At 41.2% G+C, this 18,451-nt stretch overlaps 1 protein-coding gene across 12 annotated transcripts in view; it reads left to right on the forward strand.

The window, feature by feature from the left end:
• The first annotated feature begins 431 nt into the window (after positions 1-431).
• Positions 432-18,451, forward strand: part of DTNB (dystrobrevin beta) — a 235,813-nt gene continuing 217,793 nt past the window's right edge. For 9 of the 12 annotated variants that reach the window (XM_020913827.2, XM_070450737.1, XM_020913830.2 and 6 more), the window contains exon 1: positions 434-660. The gene's annotated coding sequence lies outside the window, so the exon portion shown is untranslated. Of the gene's footprint in view, positions 661-18,451 lie in introns of all 12 variants that reach the window. The other 3 variants (XM_070450768.1, XM_020913837.2, XM_070450757.1) reach the window with 2 other exon arrangements.

Genomic DNA, 18,451 nt, shown 5'->3' on the forward strand with positions numbered 1-18,451 from the left:
GACCGGGGACCGTGACCGTGACGGTGTACCCACACAGCACCTGGTACAGCGTTACAGAGCTGGGCACGGAGTCGGTGCTCAGGAAACAGTTTGCTGAGTTGAATTAATTTGGAAATACCACTCAGGGCAGTGTCTCCTGCTCCAGGCGCGGATGATGAATGATTTATGGGGGTGGTTCTTCGCATTCTTTACCTTGTAGTCACGTCGGGCCGAACATCCAGGTGGCGGGGTACATACCTGTGGAGTTGAAACGCACCTCCACCGCCCGCCGCCGGCTCCCAGGAAAGCCCCGCAGGGGTCAAGTTTCCCCCGCCCTCCCGGAACCGGGCCGCAGGGGGCGGGGTTCGAAGGGAACCCAGCCCGCCGGCCCGCCCCCTCCTCGGTGCGGCGGAAGCCCCGCCCCCAGCCGCGCGCTCGCGCAGGCGGCGCGTGCCCGCCCCCTGCCCTGCGCCCTCGCGCCCTCGCACTGGGGGCGGGCTCGCTGCGCGTGCCGGGAGGGTAAGCGGCGCAAGCTGGGTGCCTGAGAACGTTCGCCGCGGGGGCGGCTCCGGGGCCTGAGCGGGCGCCGCCACCGCCACAGCCGCGGGGGCCTGGCCGGAGGAGGCGGAGGAGGTTGCAGCCGCCGGAGACCTTCTCGACGCCCCCAGATCCGGCCGGGAAGTGAGTACCGCTAGGGTTTGCGGCGGCTGCCCCAGGCTGCGGGAAAGGAGCGCGGTGCCGGAGCCTCGCGCCCGCGAGGAGCGAGAAGGCGCCAGCGCAGCGCCCGCACCTCGGGAGCCTGCGGGGGTTTGCAGGGCCGGGAGCGGCCGGAGACGGCGCGCCGGGAGCCGGGGCCGCTGCCCCGCCAGCGCTGTGAACGGAGACCGCGCCGCGCTCCCGGCCCTGGAGGGGCGAGCGGAGAGGATGGAGCGGATTCCCGGGCCGGCATCGCCAGCCTCTGAGCCCCGGGCCGGGGAGGGGGCTCCGGTGTTCCTATCGCGCTTTGGCCGGCGGGCACGGAGCCGGGGTGCGGGCGCAGGGTGATGCTGCCCGAGCCCGGCTTGGTGGGAGGAGGCTCTGCATTAGGTGTTGAAGGGGGCGAAGGAGGCAGGTCCTGGCAGAGGGCAGGTGAGGCAGGCAGGCCCTGGCAGAGGGAAGGGAATTTATTTCAGATCATCCCCAAACACTTATTTCCCGAGGCGCCTAACTGTGACCCTGCACACCGAGGTCACCCTTTTAACGAAAGTGTCCTGAGAGGAGGAAGGATGCAACTAACGTATGTTTGCTGTTAAATTCCTGTGCCAGGCTTTGGGATTAGGAAGACCTTCCAGCAGCTTCAGCAGACAGTTTGTTGGTTAACTACCTTGGGTAGAGAACTTGGGTAGTCAGCACTGGGGTCACAATTGTGTAAAGCACAACCATCGTTTGCTACTTAGGTGCTGGCAGTTTTTGGTTGTAAAGGTTTGCGTATGAAATACAAAGCAGCTTTGGATTTTGTCTCTTTCACTTTGTCTTCTTTCCAGTAGTATTGGGAAATTGGAGCCATAAAATTGCTTGGTTTGAGGATTAAAGCAGGAGGGTCAAGGAAGCTTGTGGGAGGTATTTGGGAGAGTTTTATACACTTCTGTGTAACATTTAAAGAGAGAGAAGGAAAAAAGGAAATTGGAAAGACGGTTTCCTTTCTTCCCAAGCAGCAGGCAGTGAATACCTGCCTACTGCATGAATGAATGGACCAAGCAAGGTTTCGCTCTATTTTATGTGGAGCACTGTTGATCAATGTGATGTTAGGGATGCTGATGGACTCCTCTTGTCCCTCAAGTTTCCTGTCTCTTTTTTGCCCTGTAAGAGGTTCTCAGGTCTGGGCTAAGCAATGGCTAAGGTGATGGAGTTGTCATATCTTGTGGCCGTGCTGCCACTTTCACAACTTTATTCTGTGTTGACTGCCAGGAACTTACTCCTTGGGTCATTGCTTCAAATCATCCCCTTCTGGCCCTTCTCTCTTCTGTCACTTGAAGAAGGGGAGAATGTCTGTCTAGAGAGCATGCTTTCATTTTTATCTTGGCTCTTGCATCTTAGATCTGTGGTCAGAGAATGTGACTCTGCTCTTCCATGAGGGCTGGGACTCTATGTTTTTTCCTGCTTTCATTGAATTTCTGGACTCAAGCTCCAGGCCGCTGTTTCAGCTGCCTGGGTTGCAGTGCCTGTTGGGTTACTTTGTCTGCCAAACTAAAACTTGACCTTTTATGAGTTCTGGGAGGATTTTTATCATACATCAATGGAATTACCTTTGAAGGGGGTTGTGTAGTTAGCGTAGTGTTGGCAGGACTTTTGAGTGTCCATTATGAGTGAGAGAGAAAATTTCTACTTAGGAAATCAGATTGAAAACCTATGGAATTGGTTTAAAGCACTTACTTTGAATCTCTCAGGACCTGTGTTTCCTTGTATAAAAATAAAATATTAATTCAAATTTGGCCTTGTGTGGTAAGCCTTGAAGAACTAAGTCAATTTCTCTTTAGTTTTAGGATGGTGCACTTAATTAAGAGTGCAACCATCAGGTGCCTACTAGTTCTTATTTTGGGGTGCAGTACTTTAGGATGCCTTGTTCTTCTTTTTCTCAGTAATATTGTGTTTTATTTATTTATATACTTAGTTTACATTTAGAAGTGTTCGTCTTTCATTCATGTGTGACTCTGCGACCCCATGGACTGTAGCCTGCCAGGCTTCTCTGTCCATGGAATTCTCCAGGCAAGATTACTGGAGTGGGTTGCCATTTATTTCTAAATCACCTTTATTGATGTTTGCACAGATGTCCTATGCAGAGTTGGTGGAGTTTGAAAAATGTATGTACAAATCTTCCTCAGCTTCTGATGAGGTTACGTCTGATAAACCCACTGTAAATTAAAAGTACAGTAGGTTAAAAATGCATTTAATACACCCCAGCTGCCAAACATCATAGCTTAAGCTAGCCTACTTTAAACATGCTTAGAACACTTACATTAACCTACTGTTGGGCAAAATCATCTAAGACACAATGCCTGTGTTATAATAAAGTGTTGAATGTTCCATGTAATTTACTGAAACTGTACTGAAAATGAAAAGCAGGGTGGTTGTAAGTGTCTCAGCTGTTTATCCTGGTGATCAGGAACTGCAGATCTTTGCCACTGCCCAGCGTCATGAGTATCTTACTGCATATTGCTAGCCAGGGGAAGGGTCAAAATTCAGATTTGAAGTAGTTTCTCTTGAATGTATATTGCTTTTGCACCATCATGAAGTAAAAAATCATAAGTCAAATGATCGTAAATTGGGAACTGTCTACTTTGTAACCACTATGCCAACAAAGATAAAGAAATTTGCATCACTCCAGAAACTCCCTCATGCTGGTTTGCAATATCCTCATTTCCTCTTACTTTATTTATTTCTAGTTACAGAAGCATCAGGGCCCTGGCATTGGTGCAGGAAGTATACTGCCGGGTTTTAGGGGTTGCCATTCACACAGGAATCCTTGTGAGTGGCAGTTCCTGGGGTTGCGTCCTGCAGCCTGGAGCTGTGTCCTGCAGCTGTGCAAATGGCTCATGAATGCACACTTTCTCATAAAAGGCTCAACCAGTACATACAGAAGAAAACCCCCCTTGACCCACTCCCTTCTCCACTGAAACTGCAGTTATCAGTTTGTTGGGATTCTTCCAGACCTTACCCTATGTATTATCAATTACATATAGGTAATAAAAATAGGATTCCCCCCACAACCACATTAATGACATGATACTGTACACACTGGTCTGCAGCATCCTAACAGAATGCCTGAAATCTTTCCATGATGGAACACAAAGATCTACCCAATTCTTCTTGATTCCTACACAATCCCATATGTAGTCCGTATTGTACAGTAGTTTATTTAATCCTCTGCTCATTCAAGTAAAGTGAAGTAAAGTCGCTCAGTCGTGTCCGACTCTTTGCGACCCCATGGACTATAGCCTACCAGGCTTCTCTGTCCATGGGATTTTCCAGGCAAGAGTACTGGAGTGGGTTGCCATTTCCTTCTCCAGAGGATATTCCCCATCCAGGGATTGAACCTGGGTCTCCCGAATTGTAGGCAGACGCTTTACTGTCTGAGCCACACAGGGAAGTCTGCTCATTAATGGCCATTAAAGCTGTTTGCCATTTTACACATTGTTGTAGTGAGTAAAAAGTAGAATTGCTGGGTCAAAGGATTATATGCTTTAAATTAGTTGATGGAGATTTAACCATGTTGCCTCGTGTAGTCTGGTTCATTTATTTTTAAATGCCGAGTAGTGTTCAGTTGTAGACTTAAGTCACTGTTTATGTGTCCTTTGCTCGCTGTGGGACAGTTAAGTTACTTTGGATACTAATTCATAGGTGGACATATGTGTTGCCAGTGTATCCTGCCAGTCAGAGGCTTGTTAACAATGTCTTCCGTTGTTTACAAGTTTTACATTTTAATGTGTTTATGAAAAAATTTACATTAAATAAAAAAAATTTTGTTTCCCTGTCTAGTTTAAGTAATTTTATCTGCCCCAGGGTATGAATTAGATATATCTGTATTTTCTTCTAAAATTAAAAAAAAGGTTTTGCTTTCTGTGTGGTGTTCCTATATGGAATAACGGAGTGATATGATTTTCTTTTTCAATTTGCATAACCACTTTTTCAACACTTTTTTTCATTTTTATTTTTTAAAATTATTTATTTAGCTGTGCTGTCAGGACATTTAACAGGAGGTTTCCTGTGTGCAGTTTTGGATCTGTCATGAATCCTCTGTTCCTTATTAATACCTGAATATTCAGGAATTAAGAGGAGACTGAGGAGTGCATCTATTTCCTTCATTAGTTTTTCCATGAGGTGAAAAATAACTATTTACGGCCCTCTTTTGATATGGATCGCCTTTTGGCCTTCTGGCCGCTATTGCTCCTTGCTTCCTTGGTAAACTGGTAAAGTCTGGTCTCTTGATCTTTATCTAAAGAAGCTACTGGTATATATATTCTTATAGAATTCAGTAAAGCACCCTTGTTCCATCAGAGCTTGGGTCCCCCTGTCTTTCTTTCTTTCTTGTTCTCTCTATTTCTGGCTGATTCCCTGGAGTGCGAAGGCCGGCTATGTAACCCAAGGAGTATTAGCCTCTTTCCTTCTTTCACTTTTTCATCGTCGACTTGGAACCACCAGGTTCCGGTCCGTTAAAGAACCCTAACACTGTGCCAGGTCTTAGTTGTGACGTGTGCGATCTAGTTCCCTGACCAGGGATTAAACCCAGGCCCCTTGGATTGGGAGTCTTAGCCACTGGACCACCAGGGAAGTTCCTCTCATATTTTTTTTTATTGTGGTAAAATATGCATAACATAAAATTTACTTTTTTAATCATTGTGAATTGTACAGTTCTGTGGCATTAAATACATTTACATTGTTGTATAACCATCACTCTCCATTTACAGAATGGATTTCCATTTCCATTTTTATCTTTCTCAACTGAAACTCTGTATCCATTAAACACTAACTTCCCACTCTTCTCCCTCCATCCCCTGGCAACCACCATTCTGCTTTCTGTCTCTGTGAACTTGACTACTAGAGGTACTTCACATAAGTGAAATCATACATTTGTTACTATATTTGTGACAATATTTGTTACAACTGGTGAATAAATATGATACATTATTATTAACTTAAGTTCATGTTTATATTAGAGTTCTGCTCTTTTGTGTTGTGCAGTTCTCTGCGGTTTGACAAATGCAGAATGTTATCACATGACATTTCATGAAATGTCATTGTAGTATCACACAGAATAATTTCTTTTTTTTTTCACACAGAATAATTTCACTGCCCCCAAATCCCCTGTGTTCCACCCATTCATTCCTCCTTCCCTTCTTCTGAGCTCCTGTTAGCCACTGATCATTTTACTGTGTCTATACTTTTGTCTTTTCCAGAATGTCATATAGTTTGGATCATATAGTATTGTAGCCTTTCAGACTGGTCTCTTTCACTTAGCATTATGCTTTTAAGTTTCCTCTGTGTCTTGTCTTGGCTTGATAGCTTCTTTCTTTTTATTGCTGAAAAATAATTCATTATGTGAAAAGTACCACAGTTTTGTTTATCCATTCATCTGTTGAGGGACATCTTGGTTACTTCTAGCTTTTGGCAGTTATGAATAAAGCTTCTATAACTATTCATGTGCAGGTTTTTGTGGACATGGGTTTTCAGCTTGCTTGAGTAAATACCTAGAAGCATGATTGCTGGATGGTATGTTTAGCTTTGTGAGAAACTGCCTGTCTTCCAAAGTGGCTGTCCAGATTTGCACTCCCAATAATTTAAAAAGCATATATCCTAGCACCCTAAATGTACTTTAAAAAAAAATAAGTCTTTGTCAGACAGTTCTGTAAAATTAAACTTCATCTGGTATGGATTTATATTCTCATTGTTGCTTTTATGGGCTGTCTTTCTTAGCGTTATACTTCTATATGTTTTGAAGTTTTGATTTGTGGACTCAAAAAAAAACAAAAGAGGAAGAGAACTGCTGATTTTGTTTCTCTTAGTTCTGTGGTCACCGTTCTCTGGTGATATTTCAAGTGCTTCCATTGATTGACTGGACTCTAGCCAGGAAATCAGATCTGGTATTGGTCAGGGTCCTGCTCTTTGAGGTAATTTGGGCTATTTGAGATCCACTCACAGTGTGTGTAAGTGTCTTGATTCAAGTCCTGGTCGTGAGGCTGTGTTTTTTCCTTCTCTCCTCTCAGAGCCCAGAGCGCCATATAAGCCACAGTTCTAGGAGAGGCCGACAGTGATATTTTTTAGCTTCCTTTGAGCTCCAGCCTCGTCCTTGACCTTGAACAGTGAATCCGGCTCGGGTCTCCCCTTCTCTGCAGCTCCTTGACTGTGTGTCCCTGTGGTCTTGCAGGAAGTCTGCACCTGTTCTAGACTCAGAGTCCAGCAGACCTGTAGCTTTGGTCCGGCTCACAGTTTTGTGTATCTGTTCTATTTCTGCTCCAGGTGGAGGCTTATCTTGTTTTTGAGCCTTTTTAGTAGCTTATAAATATATTAAAAAATCTCTTTTTACGATGTATTTGGAGCAAAGGGGATACATTCAAGTGTTAATTTACTGTGCTGCTTTCACTGGAAGACTTAATTGGTCAGGCGTCTTACTAAGCTCTATACCACTTATCTTGTTTTCTGTGTTACTGCAATGCCTAGACCCTCCAGAGCAAAAGTTGAATAGGAAAAGTTGAATGCCCAATGATAACGGGCATTTTAGTCTTTTTCCTGAATGGAAATACTTCCAGTGTTTCTCTATTAGATATGATACTTACTAAAGGTTTCTGGTATATGTCTTTTGTCAATTTAAGGAAGTTTCCTTCTAGGTTTGTATTTTTATTGGGTGTTGAGTTTTATTGAGGGCTTTTTTGGCATTTGTTGAAATTATCATTGTTTTCTCTTTAGTATATTAACAGTAGGACAGACCTTTGTGAGTTGTAGATAACTGAGAGAAATAGATATATTGTGTGATTTATTTGTTATTGCATTTTTAACTTTAAATGAACTTTTAAAGAAAATACATTTTGATCTTGAGTTTTTATGTATTAACAGTATTGTTTCTAAGTCCAACTCTTTTGCAACCCCATGGGCTGTAGACCACCAGGCTCCTCTGTTCATGGGATTTCCCAGGCAAGAATACTGGCATGGGTTACCATTTCCTTTTCCAGGGGATCTTCTCAACCTAGGGATCAAGCATGTATCTCCTGCATTGGCAGGTGGATTCTTTACCACTGAGCCACCTGGGAAGCCTATTAATAATGTTATATATAAGCTGTATTGTATGTTATATTGCAGCATTTCAGCAATAATTAGGTTTGGACTAAATATTCCTGTAACTAAGCCTCACTATAATCAAATAGTGTACAGTAATTTTTTTTGTGTGTGTGTGGAGTAACTTTTGGGACTCTCTAAGGACTTTTTTTAGCCCCAAACATTCCAGCGTCTTCTGGTTTCTTTTCTAGACTCTTTGTTTTTTTTTTTTTTAAATTTTATCTCTGCTTGCTCTGTCTCTACTTGCCAGAGAGAGACTTTCTTCTGCAACTAATAACTACTGACAGTATGTCAAGAGATTTTCAAGATAATGGCTACACTTTAAACTTTACAACTGTGGAAACATCTGCAATGTTTGAGGGAAGAAAAAGAGCTCAGAGAAATTAAAACTTGTTTAGGGCAGCACAGCTAATTAGTGATAGGAGTGGTATTTGAACCAGGTCTGACTTTAAAGCCCATTTTCTTTCTACATGCTGTCTCTAAACAAGACTTTTATGTTCCAAGTTCAACTTGGGCTTTGTTTTTGGCTTACCCAAATGATCCCTGAGCATGGTGATATGACCACTTTGTGTCTCTAATGTGGTTGCCGTGAAAGACTCTTGGTTTAGCCAGGTACTTTGTTGTTTTTTTAGCAGTGTTTTACATGTTTTTACATGTTCTTGAGCAGTTTCTTATAGTGACTAAACCTTTTTAAACTGCACAAACAAAAATAGAATAAACAGTATCATGGTTAAGCATGTGGTATCTCAAGTAAACTATTTTTGGACCTTGAGTTTATTTTCCTTTAACTTTTTAAATATTGTGAAATATTGACCCTCAAAGAGGTATAGAGAATAAAAATAGTGAATACCTGTGTACACACCACTTAAGAAACTAGGCTCCTTTTAAAGCTGAACCTCCACTCCTTCCAAGTTGTATTCGCCTCCCCTTCTGAGAAAATCACTGTTTTGTATTTGATGCTTTTCATTCCTGTACATATTTTCATACTTTCATTACATATGTAAATAGCCCTAAAATGTACATTATTATTTTGCATTAAAAAACTCTCTATATTAACAGTATTATTTATGTCTTTCTGTAGCTTTTTGTTCTTTCAGTATTTTGAGACCCATCCATATGGACTCTATGTAGCTCTGAAAGTGAAAGTCCCTCAGTTGTGTACGACTCTGCAACCCCATAGACTGTGTCCATGGAATTCTCCAGGCCAGAATACTGGAGTGGGTAGCCTTTCCCTTCTCCAGGGGATCTTCCCACCCCAGGGATCGAACCCAGGTCTCCCACACTGCAGATGAATTCTTTACCAGCTGAGCCACAAGGCAAGCCCAAGAATACTGGAGTGGGTAGCCTATCCCTTCTCCAACGGATCGTCCTGACCCAGGAATCGAACTGGGGTCTCCTGCACTGCAGGTTGATTCTTTACCAGCTGAGCTACCAGGGAAGCCCATATGTAGCTCTAGTGGATTCATTTTCTTGGCTGTACAGGATTCTGTTATTGGGCTAGATCACAGTTTATTTTTATGTTTTCCTATGGATTGATAATTAATGTGCTCTGTTTTTTTTTTTCTTGCTGTTACAGAAAATGTTGTTTTGAATATTCTTGTCATGTCTCTGCGCACAGTGCATGTCTTTTATAGTGTGTACTTGGAGTAACCCACTGGTATGCGTGCCATGCGCATCTTCAACCTTTGTGGTAATTGCTAGATTCCACTCTGAAGTGGTTTCCCAATTAACATTCACACTAGTGATGTGTGACTTCTGGCCCTTCCCTGCCTTCTCAACCCTTAGTGTTTTAGACTTTCTAATTTTGCAAATCTGCTGGATATACCATGCAATCTTATTTTTATATTTTTTATATTAATCTTACATGTTTTTCTGATTACTAGTGAGTTTGAACATTGCTCTGTGTTTTTAATTGGCTCTTGAGTTTTCCTCTTCTGTGATTTGCTTGTTTTTTTATCATTTACCTGTTCTTCTGTTGTGTTGTCTTTTTCATATTGATTTATAATTTTAAAATACATTTTTGATGCTAATATTTCACCTAGATGGCTTCAAATTTCTTTTTCCAGTTTGTGGCTTTTCTTTAAAAAATTAAAAAAATGTTTATTTGGCTGTGCTGGGTTTTAGTTTGGGCATGCACACTCATAGTTGCAGCATGTGGGACTTAGATTCCTGACTCAGGATTGAACCTGGGCCTCCTGCATTGGGAGCTCAGAGTTTTAGCGACTGGACCACTAGGGATGCCCCTCTTTTAAAACTTAAAAAAAAAAAAAAAAAAAAACCTTTTGGTGCATTAACATTTTAGATTTGTGGTTTTAATTTGATGTTTATAAATCTTCCCTACAGACCATAGGCCGAAAAATTATCCTACTGTATTCACATCTAGAAAGGTGGTATAATTGACCAGGATTTAGGGGTTCTGGGTTTCTATCTCTCTTTATTGTGAAATACAAGTATGGCCTGAGACTAGACATTTTATTTATTTGGATGTGCAAAATATGAGACCTGGGTTAGGTTATTTCTCAGCCCTCACATTCTGATTCTCTTGCTTTGCTTGTGGTTTTTGTAGCTGATAATTAATCATTGCTACCAACATCTTAAATGAAATTAAAAATATGAGAACTTAGAAATGGAATTACCATCTAGGATTTTGGTGTGAAGGCTGCACATTGCATTTGTGATAAAAAAGAAATACAAATAATTGGACTTAGGTTGGAACACATTTAACTGATCTTCCTTTTTTCACTTAATTCCAAAGTCATTTGAAAAAGTAATTCTTATATATATTTCTAAAAAAGAAAACAACAAACCCTTTTTAGGGTTTTAAACTATAGCTATAGAAATAACTAACAAGGATACTTTTTTTTTGAAGTATGAATATGAATTTGACTGTGTGGATCACAACAAACTGTGGAAAATTCTTAAAGAGATGGGAATACCAGACCACCTTACCTGCCTCCTGAGAAATCTGTATGCAGGTCAAGAAGCAACAGTTAGTACTGGAGATGGAACAACAGATTGTTTCCAAATCAGGAAAGTAGTATGTCAAAGCTGTATATTGTCACCCTGCTTATTTAACTTATATGCAGAGTTCATCATGTGAAATGCCGGGCTGGATGAAACACAGGCTGGAATCAGGATTGCCAGGAGAAAAGCAGTAACCTCAGACACGCAGATGACACCACCCTTATGGCAGAAAGCAAAGGAGAACTAAAGAGCCTCTTGATATGGGTGAAAGAGGAGAGTGAAAAAGTTGGCTTAAAACTCAACATTCAAAAAACTAAGATCATGGCATCCGGTCCCATCACTTCATGGCAAATAGATGGGGAAACAGTGGAAACAGTGACAGACTTTTTTTGGGGGGGCTCCAAAATCACTGCAGATGGTGATTGCAGCCATGAAATTAAAAGACGCTTACTCCTTTGAAGAAAAGCTATGATCAACCTAGACAGCATATTAAAAAGCAGAGTCATTGCTTTGCCAACAAAGGTCCGTCTAGTCAAGGCTATGGTTTTTTCAGTAGTCATGTATGGATGTGAGAGTTGGACTATAAAGAAAGCTGGGTGCAGAAGAATTGATGCTTTTAAACTGTGGTGTTGGAGAAGACTCGAGAGTCCTTTGGACTGCAAGACGATCCAACCAGTCCATCCTAAAGGAAATCAGTCCTGGATATTCATTGGAAGGACTGATGCTGAAGCTGAAACTCTGATATTTTGGCCACCTGATGCGAAGAATTGATTCATTTGAAAAGACCCTGATGCTGGGAAGGATTGGGGGCAGGAGGAGAAGGGGACGACAGAGGATGAGATGGTTGGATGGCATCACCAACTTGATGGATGTGAGTTTGAATAAGCTCAGGGAGTTGGTGATGGACAGGGAGGCCTGGTGTGCTGCAGTCCGTGGGGTCGCAATGAGTTGGATACAGCTGAGTGATTGAACTGAACTGATGAATGTGAAAACTAAAGCTTTGTATGACATTTCAAGAATGTACCCTTTATTGCCCATACGCTTTCAGTATTTCCTTACTAGGTAAGTAGTTTAGTATCTTTGCTTAGAACTAAAATTTCCTATTTATGAACTAAGCAGCCTGTGACAGATTTTCGGAAAAACTGTGAGGTTTGTATTTAGCAGACTAGAGGTGTCTGTTTCTATTTTTTGTGCCTTACTTTTCTCCAATTTTCTTTTTTTTTCTGGCTGTGTCACTCGGCTTTCAGGATCTCGGTTCCCCAACCAGTGATTGAACCCCAGGCCAGGGCAGTAAAAGCCCAGAATTCTAACCACTGGGCCACCGGGGAACTCCCTCGTCCCTATTTTCTTATATTCTATTTTCTGATTGCTTGGGCACACTGCATTTCTACCTCTTTACCTCCATTCAGTTTTGTTAAAACCCTTTCTCTATTCCAGATTTAAAATATTGCAAATGATTATGACAAGGTATGTATTCTCCTTCCAACTCTATATTTTTATACTTTTAAATAAAACTATCAGTTAAGAAAAAGGGGTCTTGTCAATAGAATTCTAGCCTAGGCATCATTCAAAAGGGTAGTTACATAATAACATCAATAACAATCATGATAATAGTGATAGTAATAGCAGTTAATGTTTATTAGGCTTTTATTTTGTGCCAGGCATTGTACTAAATGCTTTGCATTATTTAACAATTACTGTAGGGAATTCCTGGTTAGGACCCCATACTTCCATAGCAGAGTGCCAGGGTTTGGTCAGGTTGGTTCCAGTGGTAGGGAATCTGCCTGCAATGCAGGAGCCTCAGGAGACAGAGATTCAAGCCCTGGTTTGGAAGATCCCCTGAAGGAGGAAATGGCAACCCATTCTAGTATTCTGCCTGGAAAATTTTATGGACAGAGGAGCCTGGTGGGCTATATATAGCCCCTGGGATCACAAAGAGTCAGACACGACTGAGTGAGTACATACACAAAGGTAGCTAAGATCCCACAAGCCACTCGGCAGGGCCAGAAACAGTTACTGTAGCCCTGAGAACTTATATTTGCTATTCAGAGGTCTGTGTAGCAATGGAGTGCAGTCATTGAATATTTTTTATTGAAACTTAGAGAACTTTTTCAGATTTGTAAAATCAAACAGAAAACCCCCAAACCAAAACAAATCAAAAAGCCGAATCTCTAGGGCTTTACAAATGTTCACTTTGCTTGGCTTTCTTGGTTTTTTAAATATATGTAATCTGAAAAAGAAAAGTATTTGGGGAAGAACAGTTGAGAATTTTCCTGAAATAAGCAAGGAAGTTAATTCTCTTTTAGGGAAATTTGATTAGTTCTGGTTAAGAACTTATTAGTGACAAGCTCAGCCATCTCTGACTTCTTAGTTGAAGGAGCATCCAGGGAAAAACTTGACAGGAGTTTTGCTGGGAGACAGTGAACTTACACACGAAGTTTCCATACCTAGATACTTTGAAGTAACTGAGAACTTGAAGTTAATCAACAAAACAATCATGGGAAGTGAAGGATATTTAACACTTAGGTGCAGTATAGAGATTTTCTGGAAACCTTTCTGGAGCCTGCTTTCTTTCCTTCAGTTTTTACTATGGAGTTTATTAACTTCTGCCTGCAGACTTAGTGTAACACATTGCTTCCCTGACAGCACTAATGAGGGCCCAGACATTTTGTTGCACTGGCCTCCAGACCCTGTTTCACTGTGACCTAAGGCCTGCCCAGCCCCAGGGTTTGGGGACGTGTGTTTTTCCCTCAGTCCTGGAGTCCTCATGTTTGCCCTGGAGGGGGCGATGTGACACAGTGGGAAGAGAACTAGAAAATAACTAGCTTTGCAGTGTTAGGCCAAGCTAACTAACCACTTAGGCTGTAAATTTCTTCATCTGATTCTACCATTCACATTCCTTATTTACTTCTCAGGCCTAGCACAGTCTCATCTTCTCACTCTTAGTTTTTTAAGTGTAATGTTTCCAAAGTAGGTGGTATGCAAACTGATCCTCTAGGCAGGGTATAACAAGAAAAAAAAAGGGCAATCAATTTTACTGATATTTAAACTGTAGGTTGACACTTACCTCCATCTGTATATCTGATAATATTCATCAGGTACAGAAAGGAAAGTAGCCAGGGAGAGGATCGTGGGGACACTACCACCTGGAAGGGTCAACAGTGTGAGCCTCCATATTTGTTTGCTAAAATCCTATTTGGATGTGTTACAGTTAACCTCTGTCTGGTTTAGGAGTTTTTCAGAGTGTACAATATTATCTCATTTGCATGATATGAACCTTGCTGATTGAATAGACAAAGGGCTTAAAAGGATTCCTGCAAAGAATTGCAGATTGAAATTTCAGATTCAACTGAAGATTGAAGTACCAATGCAAGGACACATGAACAGCAGGAAGCAAGCAGAGCTGGTACTTCTATTTATATTATGAGCTTGTTTTCAGTCAGATGCAAAGTACAAAACAAATGATCTAAGCAGATGGAAGAGGGATCAGTAAAAAAAAAATTACAGAAACCCTTAAAATTATTAAAAATACTCTTTGATAATATAGGTTTATATGTACCATTGAGTATATTTGTGCTTTAAGGTATTTGCTTAATGGTAGTTTGAGGCTAATCTGGTCAGTTGAGATATTTTAAAATTAAGCATTCGGAATATGAAGACAAACTTACTAAGCTTTTATGAGGCACAATTATAGTCATGTGCTAATTAATATCTCAAAATTTTATTAAGTTGATATATTTTTATAAGTTTCTCTTGGAGATTTCTTACTTTTAAGAGTAAATGACAGGACTTCACTGGTGGTCCAGTGGTTAAATCTACCTGCCGCTGCAAGAGTTGTGGGTTCAGTCCCTGGTCTGGGAAGCTCCTGCATGCCACAGAGCACCTGTGCTGCGACTAGTAAGCCAGCACTCTGGAGCCCAGGAGCCGCAGCTCCTGAAGCCTGCACGCCTGGAGCCTGTGCTCCGCAGCCAGAGGAGCCACCGCAATGAGAAGCCCATGCATTGCAACTAGACACTAGCCCCTGCTTGCTGCGACTAGAGAAAGCCTGTGTGCAGCAATGAAGACCCAGTGTGGCCAAAATTAATTAATTACTATTTATAAAAAAGAGTGAGAGGAGCTACCCCACGTCCAAGGTCAGGGTGGCGGCTGAGAGGAGCTACCCCATGTCCAAGGTAGTGGTATGGACCTAACAGAAGCAGAAAATATTAAGAAGAGGTGGCAAGAATACACAGAAGAACTATACAAAAAAGCTATTCATGACCCAGATAATCACGATGGTGTGATCACTCACCTAGAGCCAGACATCCTGGAATGTGAAGTCAAGTGGGCCTTAGGAAATATCACTACGAACAAAGCTAGTGGAGGTGATGGAATCCCAGTTGAGCTATTTCAAATCTGAAAAGATGATGCTGTGAAAGCGCTGCACTCAATATGTTAGCAAATTTGGAAAAGTCAGCAGTGGCCACTGGACTGGAAAAGGTCAGTTTTCATTCCAATCCCAAAGAAAGGCAATGCCGAAGAATTCTCAAGCTACCTCACAGTTGCACTCGTTTCACACGTTAGTAAAGTAATGCTTAAAATTCTCCAAGCCAGGCTTCAGCAGTATGTGAACTATGAACTTCCAGATGTTCAAGCTGATTTTAGAAAAGGCAGAGGAACCAGAGATCAAATTGCCAACATCCGCTGGATCATCAAAAAAGCAAGAGAGTTCCAGAAAAACATCTGTTTCTGCTTTATTGACTATGCCAAAGCCTTTGACTGTGTGGATCACAATAAACTGTGGAAAATTCTGAAAGAGATGGGAATACCAGACCACCTGACCTGCCTCTTAAGAAACATATATGCAGGTCAGGAAGCAACAGTTAGAACTGGACATGGACCAACAGACTGGTTCCAGATAGGAAAAGGAGTACATCATAGCTGTATATTGTCACCCTGATTATTTAACTTATATGCAGAGTACATCATGAGAAACGATGGGCTGGATGAAGCACAAGTTGGAATCAAGATTGCTGGGAGAAATATCAATAACCTCAGATATGCAGATGACACCACCCTTATGGCAGAAAGCAAAGGAGAACTAAAGAGCCTCTTGATGAAAGTGAAAGAGGAGAGTGAAAAAGTTGGCTTAAAGCTCCACATTCAGAAAACTAAGATCATGGCATCTGGTCCCATCACTTCATGGCAAATAGATGGGGAGACAGTGGAAACAGTGTCAGACTTTATCTTTCTGGGCTCCAAAATCACTGCAGATGGTGATGTAGCCATGAAATTAAAAGACGCTTGCTCCTTGGAAGGAAAGTTATGACCAGCCTAGATAGCATATTAAAAAGCAGAGATGTTACTTTGTCAACAAAGGTCCATCTAGTCAAGGCTATGGTTTTTCCAGTAGTCATATGGATGTGAGAGTTGGACTATAATGAAAGCTGAGTGCCGAAAAATTGATGCTTTTGAACTGTGGTGTTGGAGAAGACTCTTGAGAGTCCCTTGGACTGCAAGGAGATCCAACCGGTCCATCCTAAAGGAGATCAGTCCTGGGTGTTCATTGGAAGGACTGATGTTGAAGCTGAAACTTCAGTATTTTGGCCACCTGATGCGAAGAGCTGACTTATTTGAAAAGACCCCGATGCTGGGAAAGATTGAAGGCAGGAGGAGAAGGGGACGACAGAGGATGAGATGTTTGGATGGCATCACTGACTCAGTGAACATGAGTTTGGGTAAACTCCGGGAATTGGTGATGGACAGGGAGGCCTGGCATGCTGCGGTTCATGGTGTTGCAAAGAGTCGGACACAACTGAGCGACTGAACTGAACTATAAAAAAGAGTAAAAGAAAAAAATCCACGAACTTTTCTTCCTGTTTTAGTAAAACTGACTGAAATAATACGTGGACAAATGAGCAGTTCTAATTTGGTGACAAGCTGAAAATCCATCCTTTGTTAGCAAGTAATGTTTAAATACTCATAGAAGAAATTGCTGACGATTTGAAGTAATAAATATTATACCAGATTATGGAGTTTGTGAGTATTCCTGTTAGTTTGAATACAAGTTCGGAGGTTATGGTTTTTGATTAAGTTCATTTTCATAACATATGGAGACCTGCCTCTTTAACCCTCCAAAGCATTAAAGGAAAGAAAATATACTCTAATGACTTAAAATTTTATTATGAAACAGGACATATAAAGCATAAAGAATAATACACTGTACGCAAATCAAAGCTGCTAGAGTTGGTATCCCCCCGCAGTCACATTATTCTACTTCCATCTCCAGGGGAATTTAGTTTTTCTGAATTTCTGATACATGCTTTATGTGCACTTGTAAAGAGTTTGATTTTGTCATTATTGGATGGATTGTTTCACAAATGTCAATTAGGTCTAGTTGACTGATAGTGAAGTTTAGTCCTGCCATATTCATCTTGGCTTTCTACTTGTATTCATCATAGAGGAGTGCTGAAATCTCCCAAGTAAAAGTGTGGATAAGTCTATTTTTCCTTTTCAATTCTTTCAATTTTATTCAGTGTGTTTTGAGGCACTGTGGTTAGATACGTAGACATTGTGGATTGTTATGTCTTATTAACAAAGTCTATATGTTATAGGCCCAACAATACAATTTTATAGATACTGTTTTACCTATATTGTACTAAAAAGCAGTTGCTTTTTAAATCAGATAAGAGAATAAAAGAAAAGAAATAATATAATTCTACTGTCTTTAAAAATAAAACTTTTTTTTTTGGCCACACTTCTTGGCTTGTGGGCTCTGAGTTCCCTCATCAGGGATTAGACCTCTGCCCTTGGCAGCGGAAGCACAGAGTCCTTACCAAGGGAAGTCCCTAAACTTTATTTTTTTTAGAACAGTTTTAGATTTACTGAAAAATTGAACAGTAATAGAGAGTTCCTAATGCATCCTATACCCACTGTTATTAGCATCTTCTACTAGTGTGGTTCATTTGTTACAGTTAATGAACCAGTGATGACATGTTACTTATTATTAACTAAAATCTATACTTTGTTCAGATTTCCTTAGTGTTTACTTAAAGGCCTTTTTCAGTTCCAGAATCCCATCTAGGATACCACATTACATTTAGTTGTCGTGTCTCTTTAGACTTCTCTAGGGTTGTCAGTTTCTCAGACTTTGCTGGTCAAGTTTTTGATGAAACAAGACAGTTTTGAGGAGTACTGGTCAGGTATTTTGTAGATTTCCCCTCAACTGAGATTTGCCTGATGTTTTCCTCATGATTAGAAGGGGTTTATAGGTTTTGGGTAGGAAGACCATAGAGATAAAATGCCGTTTTCATCACATCATGTCAAGCGTACCTATTGTCAACATGGTTTATCACTGTTGACCTTGAACTTAATCACTTGGCTGAGGCAGTGTTTCTCAGGGGTCTCCACTGTCAAGTTATTTCCCTCTTTCCCATCACCTCTTTGGAAGGAAGTCACTGTGTGCAATTCACATTTAAGGAAGGGAGAGTTATGTTCCACCTTCTTCAGGGCAGAGTCTCTGTGTAGGTTATTTGGAACTTTTCTGCACAGGATATTGTTGATTCTTCATTTATTAATTTATCCACTCATTTGTGTTAGTGTCAACTTAAAGATACTATTAATACTTAATTAAATTTTGTTGCTGAATTTTTCCATCTTTGGCCATTGGGAGCTTTTTCAGTTGGCCTCTGTGTCCCTTTGATATACTCCTATCATACGCTCT

The sequence above is a fragment of the Odocoileus virginianus genome, chromosome 2 (assembly GCF_023699985.2).
Source record: "Odocoileus virginianus isolate 20LAN1187 ecotype Illinois chromosome 2, Ovbor_1.2, whole genome shotgun sequence".
Taxonomy (NCBI): Eukaryota; Metazoa; Chordata; class Mammalia; order Artiodactyla; family Cervidae; genus Odocoileus; species Odocoileus virginianus.